This window comes from Betta splendens, chromosome 7 (genome assembly GCF_900634795.4).
Source record: "Betta splendens chromosome 7, fBetSpl5.4, whole genome shotgun sequence".
NCBI classification, from domain to species: Eukaryota; Metazoa; Chordata; class Actinopteri; order Anabantiformes; family Osphronemidae; genus Betta; species Betta splendens.
Genome location: NC_040887.2, coordinates 18065882 through 18075123, shown reverse-complemented (window position 1 = coordinate 18075123; position 9242 = coordinate 18065882). Strand labels below are relative to the sequence as shown.

The following is a 9242-nucleotide window of genomic DNA, read 5'->3' as shown; positions in this document are numbered from 1 at the left end:
AGCAGGTCACAGAGTGTGTGCAGATTGCGGCCTCCTGGTTTGGTTAAAAAAGAAAAAGGGGGGAGGAGTGAATTGGGACTCCAAATTGGGCCCGGAGACGTTAGTTTTGTTCCTCTTCGCGTGTTCACTTCTCATGTGTGTGCGTGTGAATGTGTGTGTGTGTGTGTGAATACTGCCCAGAGCAGGAAGTCAAATAAGTCAACTAAGTAGGATAAAACACCTATAATAAGTCCATTAACATTCATTCCTGGTCGGTCCATTTAAGTATGTCATATACTCTTTTCTCAGGAGATTCAGAAGTATTCAAAGAAATAGAATAAGCGGACGCATAAAGCTACGTCACCCTGGCCAACAGAGGGGACATTTGATCTGAGGCAGTGGGTTAAGATCAAATCTGTGAAGTTAAACGGGAACGAGAAAATGCAGTGTTGCATTTTATTAGCTGTGTAAAAATGATGGGCAAAAAGACGGCCCAATGTTGTAATAATCAATCTAATCAGATCACTATAATTAAGTCTCTTTCAGATGCGTCCCAGATGGATGCAGAAGAAACAAAACCTGGAAGGACAAAGAAGCCAGTTCACCCAGTAGCTGGTCTAGAAGGGACAGACAGGGCAGTGAAAAGGGATGAATTATTAGAACTGCCCGACGTTTTTTAAAAAAACAGAAAATATCAATTGGAAATTCCTGCAGTGAAAGTGACCTGTGTGACAGAGCAGTTAGATCACTGTGGGCTGGGTCAGATGAGGAATTAGTGTGTGTGGGTGACGAACAGGTAAATGAGGTTTCTGATGGACGTCCTCCGCTGGTCAAAGGGGCAAAGCGTCAAAATCTGCCCTGGCCTTCAAGACCGTATCAGAAGGATCTGAATGACACTGTGAGACTGTGCAACATGTCAGTAGAACAAATAACTGACCATGTGATTCATGCTGTTGAGCTGCATCAAAAACAAGCAAAGGAGGCAGTGAAAGAAGCAACACGCCAGCAGCAGCGAAAAGAGGGGGAGAAAAGAGCTCAACCAACCAGCGTGCCTCAGAGCCCACCTACACCACCAGGCATGGCCACACCTCAGGTGATGTACATTCTAGCAGGAGGGTGGACAAGACGACCTCCTATGAGGAGAGGAGGGACTCCTCCAGGCCGAGGAGCAAGACGAGGATGCTGTGGAAAAACTGTGAACTGCTTCCAGTGTGGGAGGTATGGACATGTGCAATGCCAGTGATGGAACAAGAGTCCACCTGGACGGCCAAGGAAGGCTGAGGCTGAAGCAGGGCCACTGAGACAGTGCAGGCTGTCAGATATGAACTGTGTCAATGGACGTTATCAAAAGCCAAAAAGCCAGAGGCCTCTGAATCTGTGTTCTCACCTTGCTGCACACTTTAGTACTTTGAGACAAATATCTAAATTTTTAAAAACAAAATAAATAAGTCGAATTGGTGAAAATAACTCAGTCCTTAAAGCTGCCAAAAGCTTAAAATAAATAAATGAATAAAATAAAATAAAATATTTCAATTTTACAAGGAAAGGGAGAGGTATGGAGAATATTTATATTAATAAAGTTCAACTTTATTTCAAAATAAAGTTCCCAATTCACTCACTCTGCTGTTCAAATGCTTCACCTGATGCTCAGTGGTTGACTGTGTTTTATCCTCCAAGAGGTTTGGCTGTATGTGGGTTTATATGAACTTTCTTTAGTAAGTTAAAATATTTTAGTTGTAGTTTTTATCCATAGTTGTTACAGTATGGTGTCATTAGAGACTCAGATAGTCACGGGGGAAATTACAATTAGATGCAGTAGTTATTGTGGGGTTGTTTGTGTTTCTAGGTTTATTGCTTTGTGCAACAGGTTCAACAGGTTGTGTTATGTCTAATGTGTCATCTCTGATAGGTTGTGAGAATGCAGCTTATTTAGTCTGTATGTTAATTTCGTCATAGAGTCACTTAGTGCATGCATTTACAGCAATTCCTGAATTAAATAAGTTTTATCGCAGTGATTCTGTGTTCTTCATCAGGTTAGTCACTGTAATGGAAAAATTTTACCTTAGTGCTATTTCTTATCCAACACACTCATCATGTGCTGGTTAGATGCAATACTGAACATTCTTACACAAACAAATAATCTCTTGTGCCCTGACGTACATCAAGTCTAAACATCTGATGTTCCATTTGACTGACTAATAATTTATGATATATGTTTCTCTTTTACACCCGGACTCTGGCTCCTTCCTATCTGACTCCCCACCAGACCCAAGGCTATTAAAGCGAATGCATCTTGTCTTGGAAGCTCGGTGTTCCTTCCTTTGGATAACAAGACATGATGATGCAGAAGTGAGAAAGCAAACATTCTCACTCACAGCAAGATAAGGTGGCACAAACAATGTCATTGCTGCAGAGAGACATTCCACCAGAGCCAGAGAAAGGGGTTAAAAGGGGTTTTTGGTTTGTTGATGTGCACGATCAACATCCATGCTTTTTATTTGCTTTCCCCATTATTTTTATTTTCTTTATTATTTCAATAAATCGCACAAAAGGACAACTCTCTCTCATCTACTTCTTTATGGAAAATTTCCACCACAGAAATTGGCGTCTACGAACAGGATCCCGCGGCAGGTCGTCTGGACGGTGTGACCAGGGACGATAGTCCTGAGGACTAGGGTCGCTCAGCCTCCAAACCTCTACAGCTGTTCTGAGTGGGAGGACTGCTCACCCGTCTGGATCGCCTCTGACGAGATCCAACGAACTCAAAATCCAACCTCTACTCGGCCCGGTGAGAGAGATTCCGTTTTGTTGCGATTTATCGAAGAAAAAAAAAAAAAGAAAGAAAACGGGTTTGAAATTGGTTTCAGGTATTCGGGTTTACTTGGTTCTGATCATTTGGTTTAAGGAAAGTAAGTGAAATAACAATTAATTCTAAAACATCCCCAACTAGACTAAAACAACGACAAAAGAAAATATAACTAGGACTATAGATGATAATATTTCTAAAACGACTATTTGGCTAAAAACATCCAAAATATAATATTAGGGGAAAAAAATTATAATTTTAAAATTTAATATTTGAGTAAAAAATTAATTAGGTCAAAGTCTGCCCTGGTGGCCGAGACGGTGGTTTCTAAGGGTTGGCTCGTGGAACGGGCTTGTTTTGTCTGTACTGAGGATACAGACCAGTGTGCAGATCTGAGCGCAGTCCAAAGGGTGTGGACAAGAAATAAAAGACGGCTTCTGAAATACGGAGCGCGTTTGCAGGGGGAAGTGTTTTTGAGATACGAGGGACCCGGGTCTTAGAGGGGCCTGACGGTGAGGGAGCACTTCTGAGAACCCTGTCGCTGATCTGAGCGGTTCCCTGTCTACGGAGACGTCCGTGGAAGAGAAATTTCGAAAAAAGGTTCCGGCCGGAACACAAAAAAGTCTAAGGCAGAAAAACGCCGGGACTCTGAAAGATGGGTTTGGGGCGATCTAAGTCTCCACCACCAGACTGCAGCATTTCAAAAGTAAAAGTAATTAAAAGTAAAAAGTAAATATGGTTATTAGTGCGTTTCATGTTTCCATGAGTGGGAAACTGGTTATGGGTTCAAAAGGAGAATCGCTTGTGTAAAAGACATATGCACCTTAAAAAGAAAAAATTAGTTACAAAAGATGAGATTTGAAAAAGCAAAACTATCAAAACTAAAGCCCTAAAAGAAACAAAAGAGTGATGAGAGTACCAGAAAAAAAAAAGGAGATAACAACTCTGGGGAAGAATTGTTTGCACTCTGCCACACACACACATACCACACACACACATGTCATGCCAAGAGCAAATGCTCCCATTGTTTCTGCTCTCTATCCTAATGCAGAACTGAGCGCGATGAGGGTGAATCCGGATCTGGACTCCTTTCCCACCATCAGCAGAAGAACTGAAGGAGAAGAAGCGCCAACCAACAACCAGAACAGGGTGGAAGCTCTGACACCACAGCAGCTGGAGGACACAGACCACAGCATGGACGCCTCACAGACTCCCACAACAACTGCAGCCATCACGTTCTGGGCTCATCAGACTCACCAGCTACTACAAGCGTGTGTGTCTGACACAGACACCTGCTCATGACAATCAGCAAAGGAAAACAAGGACAGAGCAACAGCAGAGAAGACATGCTCTGACACAGACACTGGTTGAAACAACGGGAGAGGCTTCAGACGTGATTGGCCCAATAGAGCTGCATCCGAAGATCCAGGAAAGGTCTGTCAACAACTGTCCCATTGAAAGGCTTCACCCACTGGCGCTCACATGAGACTGATGGTTGGGGAAGGAGGAAGGTGACGGTTCCTTTTCACGTGACGTACAAGACGGTACCGCAGACACACACACACACACATTCATACACGCAATGAAGAAACACGCTTACAGCTGATACACGCTCAAATTCATGTTCATGCTTATCTGCTCGCAATGAAGAATCGCTTTTTGCTTAAAAAAATCCCACAGAGTGATTTTAAAATGATGACAAACAGCTAAATGACAACTGCTGCATGACTTTACAGTCTGATGGGTTTAATCTATTTTAACTTGCAACAAATTCAGTAATAAAATCCTCCATGTTTCTAAAAAGATTTGCGCACACTATAGGTTTCTCTGGCCAGACTAGAAGACTGAAATCAAAACAAAAAACAAAAAATTGAAAACAAAACAGACTATAGAAAAAAACAAAACCAGACCATAGGAAGACTGAAACCGACTGAAACAGACTATTAATGACTATTAAATGGAAGACGACTATTAGAGAGAAGTAATAATAATTACTGTACGTACCAGACTATTAAACTATTAAAAACTTATTCTTTCACTGTCTTGTGCAACATCTGACAGCAAGACACCTTAAAATTCATTTTTGATTTCAAACTTATGCCCAGAAAAATTTTAAGGAAGAGATCTCATGTGTAGTTTAGGTATTTGATTGATTTCCACTCCAGACGGAGTGCAGGTTACATCTACAGACATTCTAAATAATCCCTCTTTTGTTGGTGTTAACTTCAGCTCAGCTGTGCTCTCATCATTGGCTGCTGAGGGGGGGCTGTCTGAGGCCCTCACACAGGCTGCATCACAGCTTGTTTATGATTTCACACACACACACACTGACAAACTGACCTCAACTTCCCTTTTTGGGATGAACACAGGTCTGCGCTTGCGATTTCTTTTACTAACGAACAAAAAGATTTTTGATGTTTATTCTACAGTTCCACACGTCCCTCTGTGAAAACATGATGGAGACAGATGCAGGACGTGGGTCCTTTCGTGAACAGATGTCAACGGGGTGGAGACTGGTGAACGACTTCCGACCCCATGTGACGTATTTACCCACACTACATGCTTTTGTTTTTTTTTTTATTTTTCAGAGGACGCTCTGACCCAACACTCAGCCTTACAGGAAGCCCTGCTTCCCTGTGGCTCACACACAGACATGATGTAGGTTCGATCAGAGGATGTGAACCAGTGGTCATCACACCTGAATCTGACCACAGACCATGTAAACAACATCCATCCATCCATCCATTTTCTGAACCGCTTACTCCCTAGTGCGGGGTCACGGGGGTGTTGGAGCCTATCCCAGCTGTCTACGGGCGAGAGGCAGGGTACACCCTGGACGGGTCGCCAGTCCATCGCAGGGCAACACATAGACAGACAACCATTCACTCACACACTCACACCTACGGGCAATGGAGAGAGGCCAATCAACCTAATGCACGTCTTTGGACTGTGGGAGGAAGCCGGAGAACCCGGAGAGAACCCACGCAAACACGGGGAGAACGTGCAAACTCCACACAGAAAGGCACGAGGTCCGCCTCCGGGAATCGAACCCAGAACCTTCTCGCTGTGAGGCGACAGTGCTACCCACCGCACCACCGTGCCGCCCTCATGTAAACAACACCACCCTCTTAAAGGAAGCCATAGATGGCGTTACTGCAGACACCACTAAGCTACTGAAACATTGGATGCTACAGGCCACAAAGAGAGCCTGTCTAAATTACAGTTTATTCAGACAAAATTATTTTCTGGGTCATTGTAATTACAGCTGATGGCAAATCCATCTCACCCAACAGAGTTAAAGCAATTTGAAACCTGCCTAAACCGTGCACGTTAAAACAGCTGATATCTTTTCTAGGTCTTTGTTCTTATTGTAGGAACTTCATTCCTAACTTTAATGTCTTTGAGGCCCCACTCAGGGTTCTGATGCAGACGTCTTCATCGTCCACTTCTTGTCTCACGTGGACGTCTGAGGCTGAACAACGTTCACTGACCTCATGCTTCCTCTTCAGTCGGCTCCTACTTTGGGTCTTCCTGATCTGACCCTACGCGACCTTTCACTCAAACAGTGGATGAGAAATCAGGTTGTACGACTTCTGTTCTTTTGTCCTCATACTGTGTCTTTGATTCTTTTGGAATAGATCACATCTTTCTACAGCCCGATGGCTTAGATGCAACACCACCTTGCTCAACATGCTGAACGTTACTATCAAGAGGCCGTCTTGAAGTCTAGTGCTTTGCTAAGACACTACTCTGCTCAGGCTGCAGAGTTGATCGCGTTGACTGAAGCTAGTAAACTAGCAGAAGGAAAGTCTGTTACCATCTACACAGACTCTACAGATGCTCTGTGGAAGCATAGGAAGTTTTTGAAGTCCGATTGCAAACCTATTTTACATCATGATTAGGTTCTGCTTTGCTGGACGCTGTCCTGCTGCCTACAGCTAATGCTGTTTGTAACCGTCCGACTCACAACATCAGTGACGACTTTGTTTGTGCCGACATGCAGCTGGTCATGTCACTGCCCAACAACCCCTCCCTCTCCTGATCCTCATTTCCCTCTCCAACTCTCTCTACCTTTCCTCCTCTCTCTCCCTGTGCTTTAAACATTTTCTACCTCACAGGAACGCAGACTCTGGCAGACGAATAGTTCCACCTGTAGCCATGGTCTGGTTTGGGCCTGATGACAAGCTGTGCCGCCCAAACACCTTTTCCCCATAATTCAGATTTCCCAACAGGTGAAAGCAGGTGACAAGACCATCACACCATCCAACCAGGGCACTGGGCGATCGTTAAGGACTTCAGGAGGAAGCATTGGGACTCCAAACGGTGGCAAGGTCCCTTCCAGGTCCTTCTGACGACCCACACGGCTGTGAAGATTGCAGAAAGAGCAACTTGGATCCACTCCATAAAGGAAGGTCCCGGATCCGACAGACGACCCTCCATCTACATCTCACGGAGAATTCACCACTAAAGAAAAGAATTAAGAAGGACGACCCTCGCTGTGCTCACACACGCACTGAGGCGAGGCTGCGTTGACCATTCAGCTAAAGGTGTGAGCCAAGCGCCGCCTGAAGCTGCACCGGTGAATCACACTATCAGACCATACATCTACACACACGTTCCTGAGAAAACACACACACGAGCAGCCTTGAGTTGCCGACGCTGGACGACGTGTAGACTCTTCACATCACAGGAGTGACAGTGACTCAGACGACATTGGGAGGAAACCTGGCGGTGATAATGAATCCCAAGTGTCTCTGTGATCAGCTGATCACAACCTGAAGAACTCCAACGAACTGTCAATACTTCAACACACAGGTTGGAAACAATCTAACGCTACTGTTCAACAGGATGAAGCAGATTGTTACAAGACATCAATTGTAACCATGCTTTGTTAAACTTACATGGATTATTGCCTTGATCATATGATGTTTCCATGTAACTTTACACAATACTTTTGAATGAGAAAATTCACAACAACAACAACACTGAGTTAAATATCCTAAAGTTGACTTGGTGTTTAATTTGCTCACAATCACTTTATTCACTGCTACAATTAGTTTTATCCTTCATATTTCTATGTTCTATCCTACAGATGAAAGACAACACAAGCGGCAATATGCATCATCATTCTGGTTAAATCCCTGATTCTCTTATTCATTCTAGACCCAAATCTACAATTAAAGATCTGAAAGTTATCCCACTGGTTAGAGGTCTCATCATGCGTGCGACCTCAGCAACACTCTCGTATCAAATGGCACAATGAACTATGTTCAAAAACCCCAACTCTAATTCACGTAATGACTTTGACGATGGTCTTAGGCTATCCGATCACAAAATATAATCTGATACAAATATGATTATGGGCTTATTTTCTTCACATGCTCATACAGAGGTTATTCTTGTTTAACTACCCACCAAAACAGTTCCCAACCTTTGTCCCTAAGTTACTTGCATTTTATGTGAAGGTGTATTTTTGAATTTTGACTTAATAGACTTACTGTTTCATTTGTAAGGGTTGTTACTACAAAATGCAATGTTTGAAAATTTTTATTATTTTAGTGTTTGATTAATGTGTAATCAAAAGGGGGGAATGTAATGGAAAAATTTTACCTTAGTGCTATTTCTTATCCAACACACTCATCATGTGCTGGTTAGATGCAATACTGAACATTCTTACACAAACAAATAATCTCTTGTGCCCTGACGTACATCAAGTCTAAACATCTGATGTTCCATTTGACTGACTAATAATTTATGATATATGTTTGTCTTTTACACACAACTCGGTGTTCCTTCCTTTGGATAACAAGACATGACGATGCAGAAGTGAGAAAGCAAACATTCTCACTCACAGCGAGATAAGGTGGCACAAACAATTCTATTGCTGCAGAAAGACATTCCACCAGAGCCAGAGAAAGGGGTTAAAAGGCAGAAGCAACTTGAGGATAGCGGGCTCTTTGCATCACACCTTCGTGGTGTGTGCACTGATCTCCCCAGCTGGTTTTTGGTTTGTTGATGTGCACGATCAACATCCATGCTTTTTATTTGCTTTCCCCATTATTTTTATTTTCTTTATTATTTCAATAAATCGCACAAAAGGACAACTCTCTCTCATCTACTTCTTTATGGAATATTTCCACCACAGTCACTAAATCTTAATCCTTCTTGTTTAGCTGTCAGCTGACATCGAGGGTGTAACCTTGAAGTTTAGATGCTGTATAAGGTTCTTAATTTCACTTAGTTTATTAAGTCCCGGTAAGGATAGATAAGTAAGGGTAAGAAATGATTTTTAGGGGTTGTACTAATGTGCCCATCTTAAGTTAGCGATTCGATTGTCCTCACTTTCTAAATTAGTAATATGTATAATCACTTGGATGCAGTATGTGTGTATGGGAAGTATGAAAATGAAAATGAATGACAGGAGACTTGTATGTGTGGCGTCTGCTGTTAGACTATT

At 42.9% G+C, this 9242-nt stretch overlaps 1 long non-coding RNA gene across 1 annotated transcript; it reads left to right on the top strand.

Annotated features, from left to right (window-relative positions):
* Positions 1-2026: 2026 nt before the first annotated feature.
* On the top strand, positions 2027-8889 carry LOC129604338 (uncharacterized). Its single transcript, XR_008695135.1, has 2 exons — positions 2027-4329; positions 5215-8889. It is a non-coding gene; the product is annotated as an uncharacterized LOC129604338 (long non-coding RNA).
* The last annotated feature ends 353 nt before the right edge of the window (positions 8890-9242 follow it).